General features: G+C 39.9%; 1 protein-coding gene and 1 long non-coding RNA gene across 2 annotated transcripts in view; both read left to right on the top strand.

Moving 5' to 3' along the window:
• TRPM3 (transient receptor potential cation channel subfamily M member 3) overlaps positions 1-20343 on the top strand; it is a 436952-nt gene that overhangs the window by 22645 nt on the left and 393964 nt on the right. The window lies entirely within an intron of this gene.
• On the top strand, positions 3903-19148 carry LOC120765255 (uncharacterized). The gene is made up of 4 exons (XR_005704393.2): positions 3903-3990; positions 5228-5300; positions 17553-17658; positions 18082-19148. It is a non-coding gene; the product is annotated as an uncharacterized LOC120765255 (long non-coding RNA).

The following is a 20343-nucleotide window of genomic DNA, read 5'->3' on the forward strand; positions in this document are numbered from 1 at the left end:
GGCAGAGTATTTGGCCTTTGAAAAACTTGTATTTTTGTATTATGTATTATTATTTGTATTATTTGAAAAGGAGTCTCATGAGTTTGAGGCAGAAGTACTTTCAAACCCAAAAACCCAAAAGTCAATTGCCTGTGCCCTACAACATCACAGCAATGGCAAAGCTGCAAAAATGACAGTCCAAAGATGACACAAGACTCTCAGTAACAATTCTGGCAGCACCTGCGCTGCTGTGACAGCAATCTAAGTACACCTAAAGTACACCTATATACATACAAATAAATTCTTCACTAACAGAAGAGAATATCAAAAAGTGTTCTCAGAAATACAGCAAGGAATAGCACATGGTGTTTATGATTGCTTTTCTGTTTCTTATACCACAATTATGAACATGTCACCCCTTTGTACTAGGATCCCTAGATTCCTCCCAGGCTCCTTGTCACTGTGCTCACCTTCTGTACATTATTTTTTACATTTGTGTTTCGCCCTGATCTCCTTGCCCCAGTCTGCATGCAGGCCTCCTGGCTTTTTTGTCTGATTTCCTCTGTCATAAGGATGGATTGCTCTGGAGCCTGGGGGAGCTGATCCTTTCTTTCCTTGAGTAACAACCAACTCTCTTCGATGCCTTTGAACTTCAGGTGCTTGTCCTACAGGACTCTTTTAAGCAGATTCATGAGGAATTGCTTGTGCCTGGATATAGTGTGTCTCCAGCAGATATTGGGATGGCTGAACCTCCTCCATGAGCACCAGGACTGAAAAATGTGAGGTTAATTCCAGGTCTTTGCAGAGAGTCTCAACCATATGACTGATGAGATTGGGAGCATAAAATTGTCCAGTCTCAAGGACAGAACCTACTGGGAATCTGAATTTCTGCCCCTGACTGCTGAATGGGAAGGTGTAGAGAAGACAGAGCCAGGGTGTCCATGAAATTATAAGGTGAAGGAACAAGTGGAAACACACACAGGTGGGAACATGAGAAATTCCAGTTAGGTGTAATGGAAAGCTTTTTGACTGAGACCATGCTTAAGCGCTGAAACATTGTCTGGAGAAGCAATGAAATCTTCAGTTCAAGACCTGACTGGACAAACCCCTGAACAAACTGATCTACACAAACCTATTTTAAGGAGAGGCTTGGACTAGGTGACCTTCAGTGGCCCCTTCCAGCATAAATCACCCTATAACTTTTCTCTTGTTAATGGGAAGTGAAAAGAAAGCTTTTCATCAGCCTTGAATGACTGCTCCCAAGCCTCTTAGTGGTTCAAACTGTTCCGAACACTTCAGTAGGTCTTGGACTCTGCTCAGCTAGAAGATCTAAATCAGGCAAATGTCACCACCCTATTACCACCTATTGACATTCCTTCATGTAGCTCTTGATAAATACTTGAACATACTAGTGAATGACTGTAAAGGATAAGTTTGTGGGTGGAATAAAAAGGGCTGAAATGAGGATATCAGGCAACTGTACTCATAACTTGCAGTCATTTCCTTCTCTGTTAGGGATGAAAATACTTTCTTTTCAGGCATACAGTATACTGATAAAGATCGTAACAACAGCATCTAGAAGCGTATGTGGAACAGCCTTGTGGTGTATGAGGTACATGTGTATAAATATGTGTATAGGTGTTGGAAAACAATCCTGTGAACAGGTCTTTAAGCAAATGCATTGCACTAAAAGTTGTCAGATCATGCAACAAGTTGAAACTTTTGACAGTTTATACAAAGCTGCATGGCACTTTAATTGTCAGGTTCAGTCTAATCATGGACAGAAGTAAGAAGGAAGTTGTTATCTCTGCTAAAAGTTTAATCCTAACATCAGAGAAAAACTATATTTTCTTGTTTATTGATGTGTGAATTGCTTTTCACACAATTTGACTTTCTGATGTTATTTAAATGACCTGTGTTGTATATTAAACTTACTGAAGTTTAGTTGCTTTTGGTTATGATTTTGTTCTATTTTAGTTTGCAGTTTGTATCTTATTAAAATAGCCTTTCTATTTTTTTTTACTGGGTTTGCTATATTTGCTAAAGAGATGAAGGCAGCATACTTCATATTCCAGCTGGCAAAGTGTTAAACAAGACTAGTGACAAATCAGTAACATAAATATGTTTTTATTCTATTCTTTAATTATTCTGATTTCTTGAGATTCTTGTTCCCCATTCTCCCAACAAGAATCTGTAAGAGCATGTCTTCTGAGTTTCATGTAATTATACTTTTTAGCTTGCTTACAGATATTTATGGGATTTGAAAAATCACTAGATTCCTCTAAAGAATGTTTAAAGAAAAACACTGGATTTGGAAAATTTGATAGTTACTACTAAGAGATGGAGGAGACATCAGAGAAATTAATCCACAGATTAATCTATTACTCTATTAATCTTTATATAACATTAAAATTATTTTAGCTAATTAATATAATCAGAAAAGCTGACCAAATGCTGATGTGCCTCAGAGAGAAATAAATGAAGACAAAAGCAATCATTCACCCAGAATGAAAAATAATTTACCCAAATTAAGTTGCTATTATAGTCACAGGTATTGGAAAAGACCTTCCCAATAATACCTGTCTTCACTGAATGGAAGTCTGGAGTGTGATTAGGGGTTTGCAGAGCGTTAGACTACCTAAAGCCAAAAAAAAAAAAAAAAAAAAAAAAAAAAAAAAAAAAAAAAAAATCCTTAATCATTTGCTTCCAACATATATTTAATAAGGAGTTTAACATGTTCTTTGGAAATACTGACCTAGACTTCTTGTTTAATATTATAACATTAGTTACACTGTGAAGAAAATATATGCTTTCATGAATCATATAAGATATAACTAGGATAATATAATTCATTTCAATGTCATAACATCTTTTTACAATAGAAAGTTAAGCTACTTGAGATAGGAGCAGGGATATGTCTGATTTTTGTCAGTAAAATGATCTTTTTAAAAATCTTTGTAAGAAGGGTTAAATCATAAATGCAAATCAATGGTTTAATACCTGCAAAACACTCACTGTGTTTTTAATCACGCCTGGAAAACAGAGATTAGCTGCCTTGTTATTTCAGCAGAGGGGACTTGAGCATCCTCTCGCTTTGGGAAGAAAAATTAGCAGTGAGTTCGGAGGGCAGAGATGAGGCAGATTTCCTCCGTGGCACTGCAGCCGTGTCCTGCGCTCAGCACGCACAGATGATGAACCCCTCTGCTTGTTTTTAAGTGCCCGGAAGCGCAAAATGAATCAGGACCCTGACCAACGCTGCAGGAAACCCTTTCACTACAAGTAGAGAGACTTCATTTCAGAGATGCTCCTTCTTGATCTTAAGAAAGAAAAGCAGGCCCCCCAAAGGTGTGTCACAGTACAACAGGTTCTATGCCAACTTTTCTTGACATGTAGTTTTCATCCCCTGAAGTGTGAACAGGAGAGTAAAACGCTTGGCTTACAGTGGAGGCTGTTCGCTTCTCTGCTGCTAGACATTAAGAATGAACGTATTTTATTATAGGGAAACTGCTAATTTATTTCCCTAGAACTATTAACGTAGTGTGTTTAGAAAAAGGCACCTGGCACGATTTTGGCATGATCTAGACGGGAGAGGAGCAGGTGTCATAACTTGTCATGTCCGAGCACAGCACACCCACCTGTCCTTTTCTCTTCCTGTGCCTGTTTCCCAACTGGCGCTGCAGACTAAAACTTCGGGGGGTTTTGTGCTTAGTTAAGGGGCAGTCGCGGTCTGCGAGGCCCGGGCGGTGCCGCCCCGCCCCTGCCCGCCCCAGCCCGCCCCTCCGCCGCGCCCGGCGGCGCCGATAAAGCGTCCGAGGCGGGCCCGGGGCGGCTGCGGGGCTCAGCCGTGCCGCGGGCATGGAGCAGCGGCGGCTGAGCCCCGGCAGAGCCGAGCGGGGCAGCGCCGCCGAGGGCGCGGCGAGCGGCGGCCGAGGGCGCCTGGCCGAGTCCTGGCGGCGGCTGAGCTCCCGGCGCGGCTCCAAGCGCACCGGACCCTCCTCGCCCGCGCTGGCGGTGAGTGACCGCGGCCGCGCTGCTCCGGGCGGGCGCCTGCTCGCTCCGGGGGCTGGTGAGGAGCAACCTGTTGCTCTTTGGGAGGAGGAATCGCCTTTCCCTCGCGCCGAGCCTGACTTTGTAGTTGTTAACAGGTGCGAGTCTCCGTCTCGGTTCTCTCCGTGCGCTCCCTGCGGAGCAGCAGCTCGGCTCGCTGCGCTCCGCCGGGAGTGCGGCCGGCGCGGTGGAAAGTAGCTGCCTGCGACTCGTGCTCACATTGTGCAGCTGAGTGGCAGAAATCGTAAGCGAAAGACCCAAAGGCATATAGGCAAAAATGTTTTTTGGGAACCAGAGGTTTTCCTCTTGGGTGGGTGTTGGCGTATCTGCCCGCAGCAGATGGATGGTAATGTGCCGGGAGTCTCTGGGCTGTGTAGACCTCATCCAGAACCCATCAATTTTAATGGAGGTGCATGCTACAGCATAGATTACGAGTTAGGGAAACGGACATCTTGACCGGGCGTAAAGGGAAATTGGGAGAACAAACTGAGCATTCGAATAGAAGGAGTGACATTTATTAGAGTGCTTGACGGTCTGTCTCCTTGGGCTCAGAATCCTTTGGGTAAGTGTTGAACAAACACACACCAACACAGATTTTGGAAGAACTGCTCACTGTTCAAGAACAACCTCAGTCCTCTAGTCCTTAGAAACAGCATTGTGTGTTCCTACTTAAAGCACACTCTCTAAGGTCTGGAGTGATACACCTTATTCAATAGAGCAAATGTATAATTTTGAAAATAAACACATATTTATAAGCTTTTGACCTGGGAGTAAAATGACCACAGGTTGAATGTCAATAGGGAAAATAATATAGGGGTAAAGTGATGTACAGTATAAAGGATGTCATGGCAACAAGAAAGCATCATACAAAGTAACAATATTATCTTGTGGAGGGAGAACAGGCGTAGCATTGCATTCATCTGTGCCATGCTGTAGATTGAAATACTATAATTTAGGGTGGGGGTGTTGGAGTGCTGTTTTTAGTTAAACATTAACTTCTTTTTGCAGTAGATGGCTTAAGCCCAGTAAGAATTACATGGCCAGAACTCATCAGAAAAACGCACAATGTAGTTGAGGGCTGGTGTTGGTTGGTTTGGGGGGTGGGAGGAGGGGAGGGTGTTTTGGTTATTTTTTTTTGGGGGGGGGAGGATGCTTGTGGTGTTTCTGTTGTTCTAAATAAAGTTGTTCTTGTGGCTTACAGCTGAGATGAATTCTTACCCCAGCCAGAACCCTGAATGAGATTCAGGTTGCAAGTGTTTCGGCAGAATTGAAAGGTTGTATTAATCTTTGCTTAATCTTTGCTGTTCCAGAATCTTTCTGGAAGGATGAGCAACTTTTTCCTGTTTTCTTCTCTAAATTACTACTATATTGGTGTTTTTTTATGTTACTGAATTTGTATTACATTAAACCCACTAAACTTCATAAAGTGCAGGACAGATGGGAATGCCAGATTCTGAATTTTTAGTTTGGTAATTTTTTTTTAAAAAAAATTGTTTCAGGTTTTTTGAAACATGTTTTTTTGTCAAGAATGGCAAACTATTTTTTTTTGTTTGTTTGGGGGGGGGGGGTTGTTTGTCTGTTTTTGAGAGAGAGAATAGGATTCTAAAATCACATTTCAACACTAAGAATAATTCACCATTTTCCAAAGCAATGCAGAACATACTAATTCTTATGACATTTCCCACCAGTTCCTTTTTTTTTTTTCTCCTTCCTACTTGCACCCACACTACCCCTGGCACGGGGAAAAAGAAAAAGTGTAGTATTTCAGTCCTTTTAACATGAGTGGTTTGGCCTCATTCCTCCAGCCTTGTCCCCTGGACTGTAGTTTTCTTTTGGTAATTTCTGCTTGTCTGCCACAGTTTACTCTTTTAAGGTTGTCACTTGTCTGAGGAGGATTTTTGGGTGTCAGTGTTGGTACAAATGATGATGTTCTTGTGTACTTTTTGTTGAGGTGTTTGTTTGTTTGGGTTTTTTTTCTGGCTTTCCTTTTCTTTACACACTTGTAGAAATTGCTGATACTGATGTTTCACACTTATTAATTTCTTGTTACATTCTTACTGAATAGTTCTAAGAGTTGGCTGCTGTTTTATTACTTTGTTAATTCCTTAAGAATAATTGGTAGTCTTATTTCTTTACCAAAATGGTCAGGAAGGGGCTGGGGGGGGGGGGTGTTAAATTTTATCTGCCTCATTTTGATATTAGTGTTTGAGTGATAGAGAAATTGCTACTTTGTTGGGAGCTGAAGAAGTGAACAATATTTGAGATAGAAAAGGTTTGCAAGAGCCAACACTGCCTAGAGCACACATGTGGCTGGCTCCAAATGATCTCTGCGATCTTTGTTTAGAATAACACTGATTTCATTTTGAGTAAGGGCATTACACGCTGAATGACTGAAGTATGGTTATAGTTATTATAGAAATTATGTCTTTTCTGGTTTTTTTCCCCCCTCTCTCCATCACCTGCTTGTGTAACTCTGGAAAGGAAAAAAGAGAGTGAAACCCCCCCTACTCAAACTGATAAAAATTTTGCCATGCAAACCAGCAGATCACATTTTGGATCACACTGAATTTCCACCCATAAAGGGAATTGTTTGGACATTTTCTGCCGAGATCTTGAGAGTCATTTGTACTTACAGCCTCTGAATTATTTGAGTTTTCCAACCCATTTTAAGCAGATGCTGCACAGTGTTCTAGTTAAATAAAAATTGAGATAACTGGCTGCTCTGCCAACAGCTGGGATCAGTTTCTGGTCACAGCAGATTTTTTTTTTTTTTTCCATTTTGTTCAAAGATTAAATTGCTTTTGAGGTAAATTTCCCCCAGGATATTTACAGTAGCTCAGATACAAAATGACAAGTGAGAAACATACAAACATATGAAATAAAACCTTACTTTACTGTGGTGCCAGTGAAATTATAGCTGTGAACCAGGTCATTGGTCTGGTCTTGGATGCTGAAAATCAGATGGGCCAAGTACAAATTACTGATGAGAAGTAATCAGCTCCCTTTACGGCAGAGCAGCACTATGTGTAGGTGGGTGAGGAACATCATAAGTGCAGGTGTAATCCATTGAGTGAAGAGCTGAATTTCAGTTTTGTCATGGAGCAGATTGAACAAAATTTAGCTCAACATCTGAATTTCATATTTATGAATTCAAGAAATCAGATGTCATATTCCTTTTCTCATTTATTGTAGTAAAAGCACCTTTGCCATGAGGCTGGCCAGTCTGCTGAGGAGACTGTTAAACTAGCAGTGACTTGGGAGCCACATTGTAGCCTGGAGTTGTATGATAAAATGGTGGAGTAAGGACACAAAGCAAAAATACCGGGTTTGGGGGGAACAAAGCAGAGCTTGGACATGTTAGAATAAGGCGCAGGGTGTGTACCTGTCTGCACACTGATTGGGATTTGAGCAGTAGGGGAGAGACCTCAGCCTATGGCCAGAACAGCAGCATTGCTGGGATACTTGTGATATGATAGTGCTGTGATTGATGGAGACAAGCCCTTCAGGAGAGGCAGGCAGGAAAGAGGAGGAATAGGGCTGCTCTTCATATGAAGGGGCAGCTCAGATGTGTAGGGCTCAGACCCTTGCGAAGACCTTGTGAGTCAGGGTTTGTTGAGTGTGTTGGGATGTGTTACAGGTCACAGACCAGGGTAAAGAAGCAAATGGAGCTTTCTCTGAACAAACTGAGGGCAGGTCTGAGACACAGACTTCCATCCTCTTTTGGAAAACATAATGCATCAGAACACCAGCCATCCAAGAGATTGCTGGAGGTTAAAGAAAACATTTTGTTGCTGAATGGTCCTTGAGCAGCACACTGTGACCCTGTCCATACAAGGCTGACTTGTTTGCTAATTTTAGCTATTGTATGATTTTTTTCCCCACACAATAGCTCAAGTATATTTGTGTTGTCTGCTGGCAAGCAGAAACAATGTTCTTGTAAGAATTTATTGCTGCAGTTTTAGATGAAGGCAAGGTGGTGCAGGTGCTGTAGTTGCTGGTGATGAGGGGGAGCTGTCTGCAGGCCTCTATCCTAAAACGAGCTTGTTCTGCGACCAAGGAATTAGTGTGGCACAGTGCAGCTTGAAGGCCAAGTCATATGTGCAGTCCAGCACAGCACAGGCCAGGGTGTACTCAGATTACCTGGTGTGTATATCACTGCCTCCTTGATGTGCAATGGCCTTCCTATCAGGATCCCTATGGGTGAAGGTGATGCAGTGACAGTGGTCGTGGATAAGGCAGATCTTCAGCAACCATGTCTGCCAGGCCCCTGCAGACTTCGTGGAAGGAGGACTCTGTGACTTTGCGGAAGGAGGAGAGGAGCTGACCATCAGTCTGAGGTAAAACCAAGGAAGAAGACCTCCTGAAACCCACATCTGAGCACATGAAGGAGCTGACAGTGACAAGAAACAGCCAGCAAGGATTTGCCAAGGGTCAGCCATGCCGCATCTTGCCCTCATGCCTTCTGTGATGTAATTGGGATAAGAGGAGAGAGGTGAAAGCCTTTGCTCTAGCCAGGCTTTTGTAGTTGGGCTGTGACATTATTGTCTTGGAGGGATGATGTGCTGGTGGGGGAGGAGCAGTGCTGGAGCCAGGGCCTGGGGAAAGTCAGCTTTTTCCAATCTTGGTGGTTTCACATCCCAGCTTTGTTAATACTGTAAGACGGAAAATAACACACTGCCTGGCTGATCACCCTCCTTCTTGGGTGGAGGTCACCCCTCTCTGCATCAGCCTGCCTGTCCAGCCCCAGCTCCTTGCTGCCTACTCTTGCTAGAGAATTCAGCTTGCAGGAGGCAGTTAAAAGCAGGGGTTCATTATCTTTGAACACAGAAACACAGAACACTCTCCTGGTGGCTTTGTTGTCCAGAAAGCTTAGAAACAAAGGGTTCAATAAGACTGGAAACCAGAAATCTTTGTCAGTGGTATGAGTGGGAGGTGAGGTGAGGGCTTGGGCAAAGTAATCCTACAAGAGGTGTTTGTGCAGGTTGCAGGTCAGATGGGCTGCTGTAGGACTTTCATCGGATGAGATGTAATAAAGTTTACTACTGATTCAGTTTTACTGTCTTTGCAGGAAATATTTTTTTGTTGTTAATTTTTTTAATTTCTTGGTAGTAGAAGGGAGACTAACTAATCCTGTCCATGAAAAAATTGTCACGTATGACAAATTGTACATTTTCTCTAGCTTTTATTTTAGGCAGATGCTTCTTTCTTTTTGATTTTTGTAACAATAAAGTGGTGGGGTTTTTTTTTTTTGTTTGTTTTTTAAAATCTAGTATATAGAAGAGTGTTTTCATGGTTTTTTTCTACATTTACTTCTGTGTGCCATGGATGAGCAACATTTTTCCTCACTGCTTATTTGCATGCTTTAGTAATAAAGCTAGAAATTATGACTATTTAAGCTTCACTTAAAATGAGGTTTTGTGAACCTAAATATGAGGTTGCTTTTTTTTTTTTTTTTTTTTTTTTTTTTTTTTTTTTTTTTTTTTTTTTTTAAGAAACTTTCCTGAATATATTGCTCAGTGTCTCCCTGCAGCTGGCCTCCAGTGAGAAAGCCTGTCAAGAATCTTCCTACAATAGACTGGTCCTAAATACTTGTCTGAATAGTTGATTTCTTTTGGTGGTGGGGAAAAAAAAGTTAGATTCTGTGCATTACTTCTTTGGTGCATGAGTGGACTAGTCTGTTAAGTAATGTGATTTTAAAGGTTAGTAATTCATTATGATTTTAGGGATCAGAGTTTTATCAGAAATGAAAATGGTTTTGCTTTCTTGTTAACATTTTTGTGAAAGTGTTCTCTAAGACATGGAGCTAGTACTGCCTGATGATGGGTAAACGTTCATAAACCTTTATTGGTAGTATGAAGTGACTTTGAAATAGTTGAATTTTTTTTATGAAGGAAAAAATTCAGATTTTGGATTTAAATAATTCTGGAAAATGTTTGTATAAGACAGCCCTCAGAAAGTCCCTTCCATGTTAATTAATTCTATGACTTTAGCTTTCAAGAGCACTTGGTAGAGCAGAGGGTAATATTGTTGACTGCAGTCATATGTGATGCAAGTCACTGCAGAGCTATAAGGTGATTGTTTAGCACTAAAGATAAGAAAAACAGGGAAAAAAATCCAAAACCAAATGAAGAAGGGAAATGAATGCTCATTAAAATAACAAGGCCAAACAGTAGTTCAATTTTCACAATTCTCATCTGCTTTTCTCCCCTGAAAAGACATAAGGGATTATTATACTGAAGGTATGTAAGAAAATACCAAAGACTAAAGTTATTTTGCTCTTTTTATTCCTTTCCTATGGAGATACTAATCATTAATTATTAATGTATAGCATATTCTGTATCTGAAATGAAAGTACATGTATTTCAAAAGAAGGTTGTGGTTTAATAATTAGAATGATGGAGTCAAACTCCATTAGCAGAATTTAAACATTATTTATAATTGGGGATTTCTGGCTTTATCTCATTTACTTCTTTGGGGCCTGATGATTTTTAAATGGTGGTTGGCCTCCCTTTTTATTAAGAGATTTCCAGAATATCCAGAATCAATAGACATCCTTTAAATCTTGAGCACTTGTAGTTTTATGCTGGATGTGGATAAATTTGTGCGTCTGAGAGCTGCTGATGTAGAGGTGCTTTTGTCCATGACCAATCCACAAAAGGCAAAGCAGGACTCTGAAGGCTTGCTTTCCTGTAGGATGCTTTATCTGTTATCTTTCTGTACACTGGGTCAGATGTTTGAAAATACTGGAATTAATTAAAAAGAGAAATATTTTTAAATTATTATGAACAACACTTAGGAGCAAGGAAAAAAACAAAACAAAACAACACACAAAAAACATTGTAAGGAGATGAGGAAGCTCTAGACCTGTGACAAGGAGCATGAAAACTTCTGTCTAGATCAGGAAACAGTTTTGATTTTCACAATTTTTTTTCCTTCTCTATGGCTTTGTGTTTGTCATAGGACACAGATGCTGTGAGGCATGTATGTAGGCTTTTGGAATTTATCTGAGGCTTATTAGATGTATTCATCACAACATAATACAGAGAAGTACTTCTTAATCTGTTGGAGATGGTAATATTGATTATGAAAGCAGGAGCATATTTTAACTTGCATAACATAGTTTAACAGTCTGGGCAGTAATAGATGTGTCCTGTTATAACCTGCTTTCTGTGTTTATAGCTGAAAGCAACTCTTTCCAGACATATAATTTACTTATTCTGATGAAGCAGCATTTCAACAATCCTGTGACATTTCAAAATGAATGTGGAAAGAAGCAGAGTCTTATTATTTCCTGGTACATGTATTTATTTTCCTGGTATTCTTATGTTCTTTTTGCTTTTAGATAACATAATTGCTTTAATGACATAATGGAAGTGTTTTGTGGAGAGTATTCAAGATAGGTAATCTTCTGTCACAATTTTTTGGTTTTGCTGTGAATTGCAGAAAAACTGACCTGTTATGAAATCAGTGACTGCAGAGGTGAAAGGAGGAAAAAATAGAAATTTTGTCTAAATAAACAAGCAAATGAAAACTTTCTACCTATTATCGCCTGATTTTAAGTGCTCGCTCTCTAGAAATACTGTAATAAGAAAAATCCTCTGATGATATGTTAATTCATTACAGCTATTTATTCTCTCTTTATTTCTTAATATTTCCCCTGAGCGATTCATAGAATATACTAAGTTGGAAGGGACCCATCAGGATCATCGAGTCCAATTCCTGGCCCTGTGCAGGACATCCCAAGAATCACACCATGTACCTGAGGGCATTTCCTAAAAATTTCTGAAGCTCAGGCTAGGTGCTGTGACCTCTTCCCTGGGGAGCCTGTTCCAGTGCTCAACAGCCCTCTGTGTAAAAAACCTTTTCCTGATATCCAACCTAAGTGTCTCCTGACACGGTTTCATGTTTCTTTGAGTCCTCTCACTGGTCGCAAGAGTGAAGAGATCAGTGCCTGTCCCTCCATCTCCCTCAAGAGAATGTTGAAGGCCACAGTGAGGTCTCCCCTCAGTCTCCTCTTCTCCAGGCTGGACAGACCAATGCACCTCAGCCACTCCCCACATGGCTTCCTCTCCAAACCCTTCACCACCCTCATGGCCCTCCTTGGGCACTCTCTAACAGCCCTATGTGTCTTTCTGCGTTGTGGCACCCAGCACCGCCCCCAGCACTGGAGGTGAGGCTGCCCCAGCTCAGAGCAGAGTGGGACAATCCCAGCCCCAGCTGGCCATGCTGTCCCTGATGCCCCCCAGAACACGCTTGGCCCTCCTGGCTGCCAGGGCACTGCTGGCTCATCTTCAACTTGCCACTGACCAGGACCCCCAGGTTCTTCCTGCAGGACTGCTCTCCCATCTCTCATTACCCAGTGTGCCTGTACATCCAAGATTGCCTCATCCTAGATGCAGTCCAGCACTTGTTAAATTTCATGTGGCTGATAATTGCTCAGCTCACCAATTTCTTGATGTCTCTCTGCAGGGCCTCTCTACCCTTAAGGGGATCAACACCTCCTCCCTGTTTAGTGTCACTGGTAAACTCAGTAGTCCTTTGAATCCCATGTCCAAGACATTGAAGAGTAGTGGGTTGAGGATGGAGCCCTGTGGAACCTCACTAATGAGCAGACTCCAGTCTGATGTCACCTCATTCACCACAACCCTTTGCACCCAACCCACGAGCCAATTGCTCACTCATCAGGTAACATTCAGCTAGATGTTGGACATTTTTGTCTAGAAGGAGAGACAGTTTCCAGGGCTTTGCTGAAGTCCAGAAAAATTACTTCTACTGGTTTTCCTAGATCAACTCAGCGGCTTACCATGTTGTATAAGGAAATCAGATTTGATAAGCAGGAGATCCCCCTTCATGTGCTGTCTGTAAGTGATGGCTGTGTTGCCCTCCCAGTGTTTTTTTTCAATACCTCCCTCCCAGAATAATCTTTTCCATGGTTTTACCAGACACAGAAGTGAGACCGACAGCCTATTGTTTCCAGAGGCCTCCTCCTTGATCTTTTTGGAAATCAGAACAAGGTTTCAAGTCAGCTGAGACCTCTCTGGGTTCCCAAGACCACTCCACGGTCATCAAGGAAGGCTTTGTGATGGATCAGCCAGCTCTTTGAGTATTATCAAATGAATCTCATCAGGCCCCATAGATTTGTAGAGATCCAGCTAAGCAGTTTAAAAGTAGAACTAAGGTCGCTCTAACCTGGAATGCTGATATTACTTTCTAATTGGAAACACTGATTGGTTAGAATATGTTTCACTATTTGCTCTTTTGCTTTTTATTTTGAAGATGGTTATCATGGAGAGTCAAAATCTGTAGTAACTTACTTATTCAGATTTTTCTGGTTCTGCAATATAAGACAACTTTTGCTGTTAAAGGTTTCTCTAACACCAGAAGTTTTTAACAGTCAGATGTGCTCCTAGGTAATTTCACTAGTGGTCTCTCAAGAGAATTGGATAGATGAAAAGGAAATGTGTGTGACCCAATGACAGAATTTCAAAGGGCCCAGTTGGAAGCTCTGTGCCTCAAAAAGTTGTCTTAGGAAATAACTAAGGCTGTAGTAGTATCAGAAATTGTGAATGAAGCTTGTAGGCAAGTGGAAAGTTATTGAGGCAATAAGGCAGGCAAGTGAGACTTTAATGAGCTTAGCAGCGAAGATGGATGCAGTGAAATTCACCTCATACCATGAGCTTATTTATTCTCCCATTTGGTTATCAAAATTGCGACAAGGCTGCATTTGATTCAATATAACTGTTTTGAAGATTGTAACCTTTTGGGTTTAGATGTGCTTTTTGGTTTTAAGAAAATATTTTGCTAATGTTTTGGTATTAGAGTTATTTTAAAAGCTAGTATTAAAAGATATCTGTCAATCTCCTACATTGACAATGGAAGAACACAGATATTATGTTCTATGAAAACACAATCAAATTGGAATTCGAGCTTTCAGTCCATGTGGACAAGAGCTAAAAATTCTCAAATTCATTTTTGACACAATGTGTTTGAAGTTGGTGAGATATGCTCTTGTGCTGAGTATATAAAGCCATTAAATGTAAAAATGTGAGAGGCTAGGGATACTGTAAGCTTTTGTGGGTTCATAAAATAGATTTACACAAGCCATTAAGAATGCAGGCTCCTTAGCTCGTTCTCTGTTAGTAGATTTGGCAACCTTACTAAAAGTTAAGGTAGTTATTTCTCTGGAGTACTATGAGGACTTTTGAGTTACCTTGTTTCACTCTGTTGCATCAGGCACGTCTTGAAGCAAATACAGCAGTAATGATTTATTCCTCTGTCTGTGTCGGTGTGTGACAGTATAGGAGCCATTTCACATTCCAGCTAGGGTGACATTACTCAGACTACAGGTAGTTACACTGCCTGCAGTTGCTGAAAATCTAAGCTGCTTAGTTAGGAAAATGCAGAATACAAGAGGTGGGCTGCAACGCACAACAGTCTTAATGGTGCAGAAGAAAGTGATTTCATTAGCTGAGACAGAGTGTTGTTAATAACATGAGTTTTCTGCCGTGCTTTACAAAGGGTACAACTAGAAAAATTGCAAAAATATCATGGAAGGATATTATTCAAAACCTAACCAATGAAAATCCTCCCATTAGTAGATTCTTAAATAAGTGTTTGAATTTTAAGTCAGTAAGGAAACATGTGTGATTTTGCTTTATCAAGGATTTTTCTCATTGTTACAAACAAGTTACTTCTAGGCTACAGAGATGTTGGTTTGGATTTTTTTTTTTTTCCCTTGCAGACTCAAGGTAATCATTGCATGCCAAATAAACAATGACAGAGATATAAGCACAAGTTACTACTTGAATCTCTATAACCTACTGAGTACATCGCTGCCCTTTCTTTGGCATTGCCTCTCTCAATGAGAGAGCCATAGCAAGGTAGCAACTTTGTATAAAATGTCTGTTAAAGCAGAAGTTTGCCTTAGCTGTTTAATCTGGATTTTTTGAAACAGGGATGCTTACTGCTGTATACTTTTGGAGAGGTTTCTAATTCAAAGAGGAAATCAGATTCCTATGCATGATGAGTTAATTTGGCTTAAGAAAAAATGCAGCTCATCCAGCTTCTGTAGATTGCTTTTTTTTGCACTCACCAAAATTTTCCTGTGCTTTCCTTTTCTCACCATAATCACCTCTTTTTCCACATTTCATTTTTTTGTCACTTGCAGGACTCTCTGAACCTTCCATAGATCAGTCGCACATTTAAGGACTTAATTGTATTTTTAAAATGTCAGGTTTTTCTTAGAAATTTGTGGTTCATCTGTGTGTACCTTCCCTGCACTGTTCTCTTTGCATGAGTTAGCTGTCCTATTCTTTCCTTCAGACTTTCTGCAACACTGAGACTACCATCTCTATGGATATTTTTCTCTTTCCACTCCAATTTTCATATATATATGTGTATGAATGTGTGTATATAGATATTCATACAAACTATTTTTGAAAGATGAGTCACAAGGATGTATTTATATTGTGCTATTTTTGAGGAATAAGCAGATGTGCTATTAAACTGAAAAACATTGATGGTCCCTTCCCACTTTTTAATTGGGTTTTTTATCTATAGACAAGTACAGGATGCCTGAAGCAATGTCTCCTTGCCACAAGTGACTCAATATCTCCTACCCACCTTTCCCCCCCTCCCCCCCCTGCTCACAGCCTTTCCTCTTTTGTTTCATTTTCTTTTTTCTTAGCAACAGCAATGTATTTAATACAATGCTCAGACTGGTACCTGGCTCTTTCTGAGTCGGGCAAGTTGAGGTGTGGGCTGGAGCTTTGAGTTGTCTCAGACTCCACCTGCCAGAACTGAAAGGGCTAGTGAGACTATCTGGTACTTCTATGCCTAGTTGGGGGGGGTCTTATGACATAAAACAGGCCATTTAATGTTGCAGCTGGAGGCAAGGCTTTAAAAAGGTGCCTGTCCAAGTATGTGTTTTCTCTGGCTTTTTTCTCTTTTGTTTATTTATTTTTTAGCTTCTGGAAAATGTTAAAAAAATGTAATGACAAATTGGTATAAGGACACTTCTAGCTGCTCATTCGACATTGTAACAGGATAGTAAGTAACTCTCACTTCTGAGTGGAAACGAAGATAGTCTCTGATAGAACTAGTCTCATAGTTAATATTTCGTGTCCTGATTTTGAAGGTAATTTTCAGTTTTGCACAGAAAATATAAGGTGTATTCCATTTGCATAAAGGTTAAAATATTTTTAATTTCCTATTGCCAGTGAATCTAAAATAAAAAATTAAACCCTTCCATCTTATAAGAGTGCTTTGCTTCACTTAATAATGTAGCATTAGAAAACCATGTTTGATTGTGCCCCCTGTGCTAATGATCCTGCTGCATGCAATGCTTACTACAGGCAGCAAGGGAGATCATGGTTCATTGCTAGGTTGTTTATTGAGATGAGTTGTCTACTAACAGCTGCTAATGTCAGTACAGAGTGGATGCCAAAGGAAAGATCATTTAAGTCAAATTGAGAAAATTGAGGATCTTTCATTGTTCCAGTAATCTGAGTAGATTAAATGCCCATACCATCATAATCAGACCAAAACACTGAGAGTATGGTCTCAGGTTCATTCTGTTAAAGTCCTTATATATTTTTCTGATTTGTTTTATTAATGGCTGAACTTCAGCTGCTGTACCTGCCAGGCCTCTGGATCTTGATGCTCCCCTTAAATAGAAACCAATGCTCTGCTGGCAGAGAGGGACGAGATGATAAATCTCAAATTTTATGAGGTAAATCAGGTGTTAAAATATGGATGCTGCTGGAATCAGCTGTTATACTTTTAGTGTGATGGTTGTGAATTCATGCACACAACAGTTAAAATTCATGTTAAGGGCTGATAATGGACAAACAGCTGATTCAGTGCATAATTAAGTGGATATGCAAAGTATAGCTAACATGTATTACCTGGAAAGCACTCCACTTGCTCCTGTCGGTGTTCAGTGGAATGTCTTGATTTTTTAATGATATTTTCTAGATACCCCACAGCTCTTTTTCCATTCAGGGATCCAGTGTATCTGGGGTGCACAGGCAGATAAGAAATCTAGCACATACATGGTAGATCTGCTGGAAAACAAATGTTTTCAAAAGCAGCTTGTGTATGAGTAGTACATTTGGCATCTGATGCACTTAGACTGCTCTGGGCCTTCATACATGTCCCATTCTTGAAAAAGTCACAGTACAGGACAGCTATAGTTCTCACTGAGGAAGAAACCTTTTGTTCATTCCCAAATTTTAAGCAATGACTTGGTATATTAGGAATGCATCCTATTGTTCACTCTAAAACTCCTGGGGGGCTGATGTAATATGGAAGAAATAGGACATTTAAAATATCTCTTCTAAATTTTTTTCACGCCGAGTTGCAGTAATGTAGGCCACTTGATCTTTTGATTTCTTAAAGACTTTTTCTGAGATATGATGGCTATAGTCTTAATTTCAGTTAGTTTAAAGTTTGAGGCAAACACCATTAGTTTCACATTACTTTTGTGTAGATGACCATATGCTTTTTCTTTTCCTTGTCTACTTCAGCATGGTACCAGGAATGTGAGAGGTCAGAAATTCTGGCCTAATCTTTTGCCTTATTTCATTGCAAGAGAGGTCACAATTGAACTGCTGAATTGTTACTCCTGCAGAGGTAAGATGAAATTAGGAAAGGGAATAATAATTAGAATATATTTTAAAACATAATAATTCAAAGATGATTTTTGTAAGTCTCAAAGTCAGTAAATCTAAACTGTGTAAATGTTACAGAAGAATATACAACTTATAACTTATTTTTAAAAAGTGCTTGAAGAAAAAGTTACTCTTGGTACATACTGTTATTAATTTTTCATTTGTAGCCTTAGAAATATTTGACAGAATTCTCTACTGAATTTGGAACCTGTAAGCAGATGTCAACAACAGAAGGAAAAAAATTCCAGTTAATCTGCTCTCAACATATAGCTAGGTCTTCCCTTTCAAAAAAGTACTATAACTTCTGGGAAAGAAGGGAAACAAAAAAAAAAAAAAAAATATTTTGAAGGGCATATCTCATGGCTATTTTCTTTTTTCTCCACAGAGAGAACCGAAATTTTTTGTTGAACACAGTCATCCATTCGCCAGACACTGTGGGATGTGTCTGGAGAACATTGGCAAAAAAAAAATAAAATTCATTACTGTTGTAGAAAAACACACAGTTAAGACATGCATAAATTGTACAGGCTACAGTCTACCTATGGCAGCAGGAGGACTTAGAAACAAATTTTTTACAATGAAAAAAGAACTCAATGCTTCAAGTCAAATATTTAGGCTATTAAATTCTGAATCAGAGTTCTTTCTGTTGAAATGAATTTTATTTGTGTACAGTGAAGTATATATCTGATTTTTGCATATCGCATAAAATTTTCCACTGAAATGTAATTCTACTTGACAGCATCACATGAGAACTGATTCACACGCACAGATATTCAAGATTAGATTACAGCCCATAGTAATACATAATTTTGTTGCAGCCTTGTTGGAAAACAGCTCCTGACTTGCAAATAAGCCTTGAGCAGAGTCCTCAGAGAGCAGAAATAATCTGTCTAAGCAGTGTGGAAGAACAAATATTAGTCTTCTGTGCTTCAAGGGACCTATGTGCAGAATGTGATTTCAGTTTCTCACCTATCATTTCTTCTGAATTTTTTGCTCAAGTGTTAACAAGTTAACACTTGTTAAAAGTGTTCCGCAGTAGTACAGGTGCTGGACCCCTGCAGAGCTTCATTGTGTTTTCTTCTGTGACAGAGCTTATTTCTCAGATGGCAGTGATCTATTTCATGAAGTTCTGTGTGTGACCACAGCAACTCTTGATTTACCCTGAGTAATACAGGCTATTGTCAGTGTACTGTCATCTCCACAGTTTTCCTGCCATGATACTTGGAGAATTTTGGTTCCTCTTTACCTGCAGTCTCAGTGTGTTACTACGAGTGGGTTGGGCTGTTCTTGCTTAGCCAGGATAGTACCTGGAATGGAAGCATAAAACTAGTTTGTTGGTGGTCAGGCAAATAGCAGTAAAATCTAAACATTCAGAAGAAAGAAAAACAGCAATTATTTGCCATTTCTGACTTTGGCTGTACTTTATGAGCTAATATAGTTACACTACATGAATCTACAGTCTACATTGTGCAAAACTTGCCTTTGTCTTAAATACCTCCTAGCATTGTGTTGAGCATGTGAATCCTTGAATATATGGAGCTGTACTAGATATCCCAAAACAACGAGGGCTGATGCATGAGAGAAATGCAGTCCCAACTCTTATTTGTTGTTAGATGCAGACAGTAACAATCTAGAGGGGACTTAGAAAATTACTTGTCACTTTCCAGATGACAGCTAACAGTGTAATCATGCTTTAGCAAATTTAGTCATGGCTGTTAGTAATTTTAACATCTACACTGTGATTCATCATAGGCCCAAGAGCTCATTTTGCACAACCACGTTTTCACCTCTTTGGAGGATCAGTTTAAGGAAAGGCCTGTTATGATTAGAAATGTCCTTTAGAGACCTGCTAGAGATCACCTGCTGAGAGCTTGTTTAATGTGGACAAAACCTCAGCTACTTCCAGTTGTCTGCCCTGAAACCAAAAGGGGGCAAAATTCATTAAAACTGTGGGACGTGTCTCTGCATTGCTCTGTCAACTTCTCCATTCCTCAGACGTCTTTCCCACTCAACAGCTCTTCTTTGTTTTACTCTAAAATAAGTAAATCCTCTCTCCATCCCCCACCCTATTTTCTTGTCATAAATGTACAGTTTATGACACAGAATTTCAAAATTACTCTCCCCCCTGGATATATTTCTTGATATCTCCTAGGACTTGGTGGCATATAGTCTTATTCTCTAATCCCCCTTGTCACTCAACAGCTGTTGAGTTTATAATCTTGCCCTTTGTACTACCAAATGATCTTTCTTCTGCTGGCTAATATGGTTAGTCATCCAGGTGCTTCAGTGCACTGGTATTTTCCAAAATTCTGTCCTTGAAAAATGTGACTGGCAATGCTGAAACAGTTTTTTACATGAAGGCAACTTATGAAGCTCAGACTGGGCTTCAGAATGATAACAGAGGAAACCTGCTTGTAATCTTCCTCTTGTCTAATACATTTTTATTCATAACTATCCTTTCATGTAGTCTTGACTTTCTTTAACAAATTTATCTCCCATAGTTTATCTAATCTCTTGCTACATGTCATATCAAATGTTTTATTACAGTTAGAAGAGTAAAAAAAATATTGTGACGCTTCCCCTTTATTCAGAAATCTGTCCTTTTTTATCTAAGGTGTCTGTTTGGTCCATCCAACAATCTTAATTT

The sequence above is a fragment of the Hirundo rustica genome, chromosome Z (assembly GCF_015227805.2).
Source record: "Hirundo rustica isolate bHirRus1 chromosome Z, bHirRus1.pri.v3, whole genome shotgun sequence".
Lineage (NCBI taxonomy): Eukaryota > Metazoa > Chordata > Aves > Passeriformes > Hirundinidae > Hirundo > Hirundo rustica.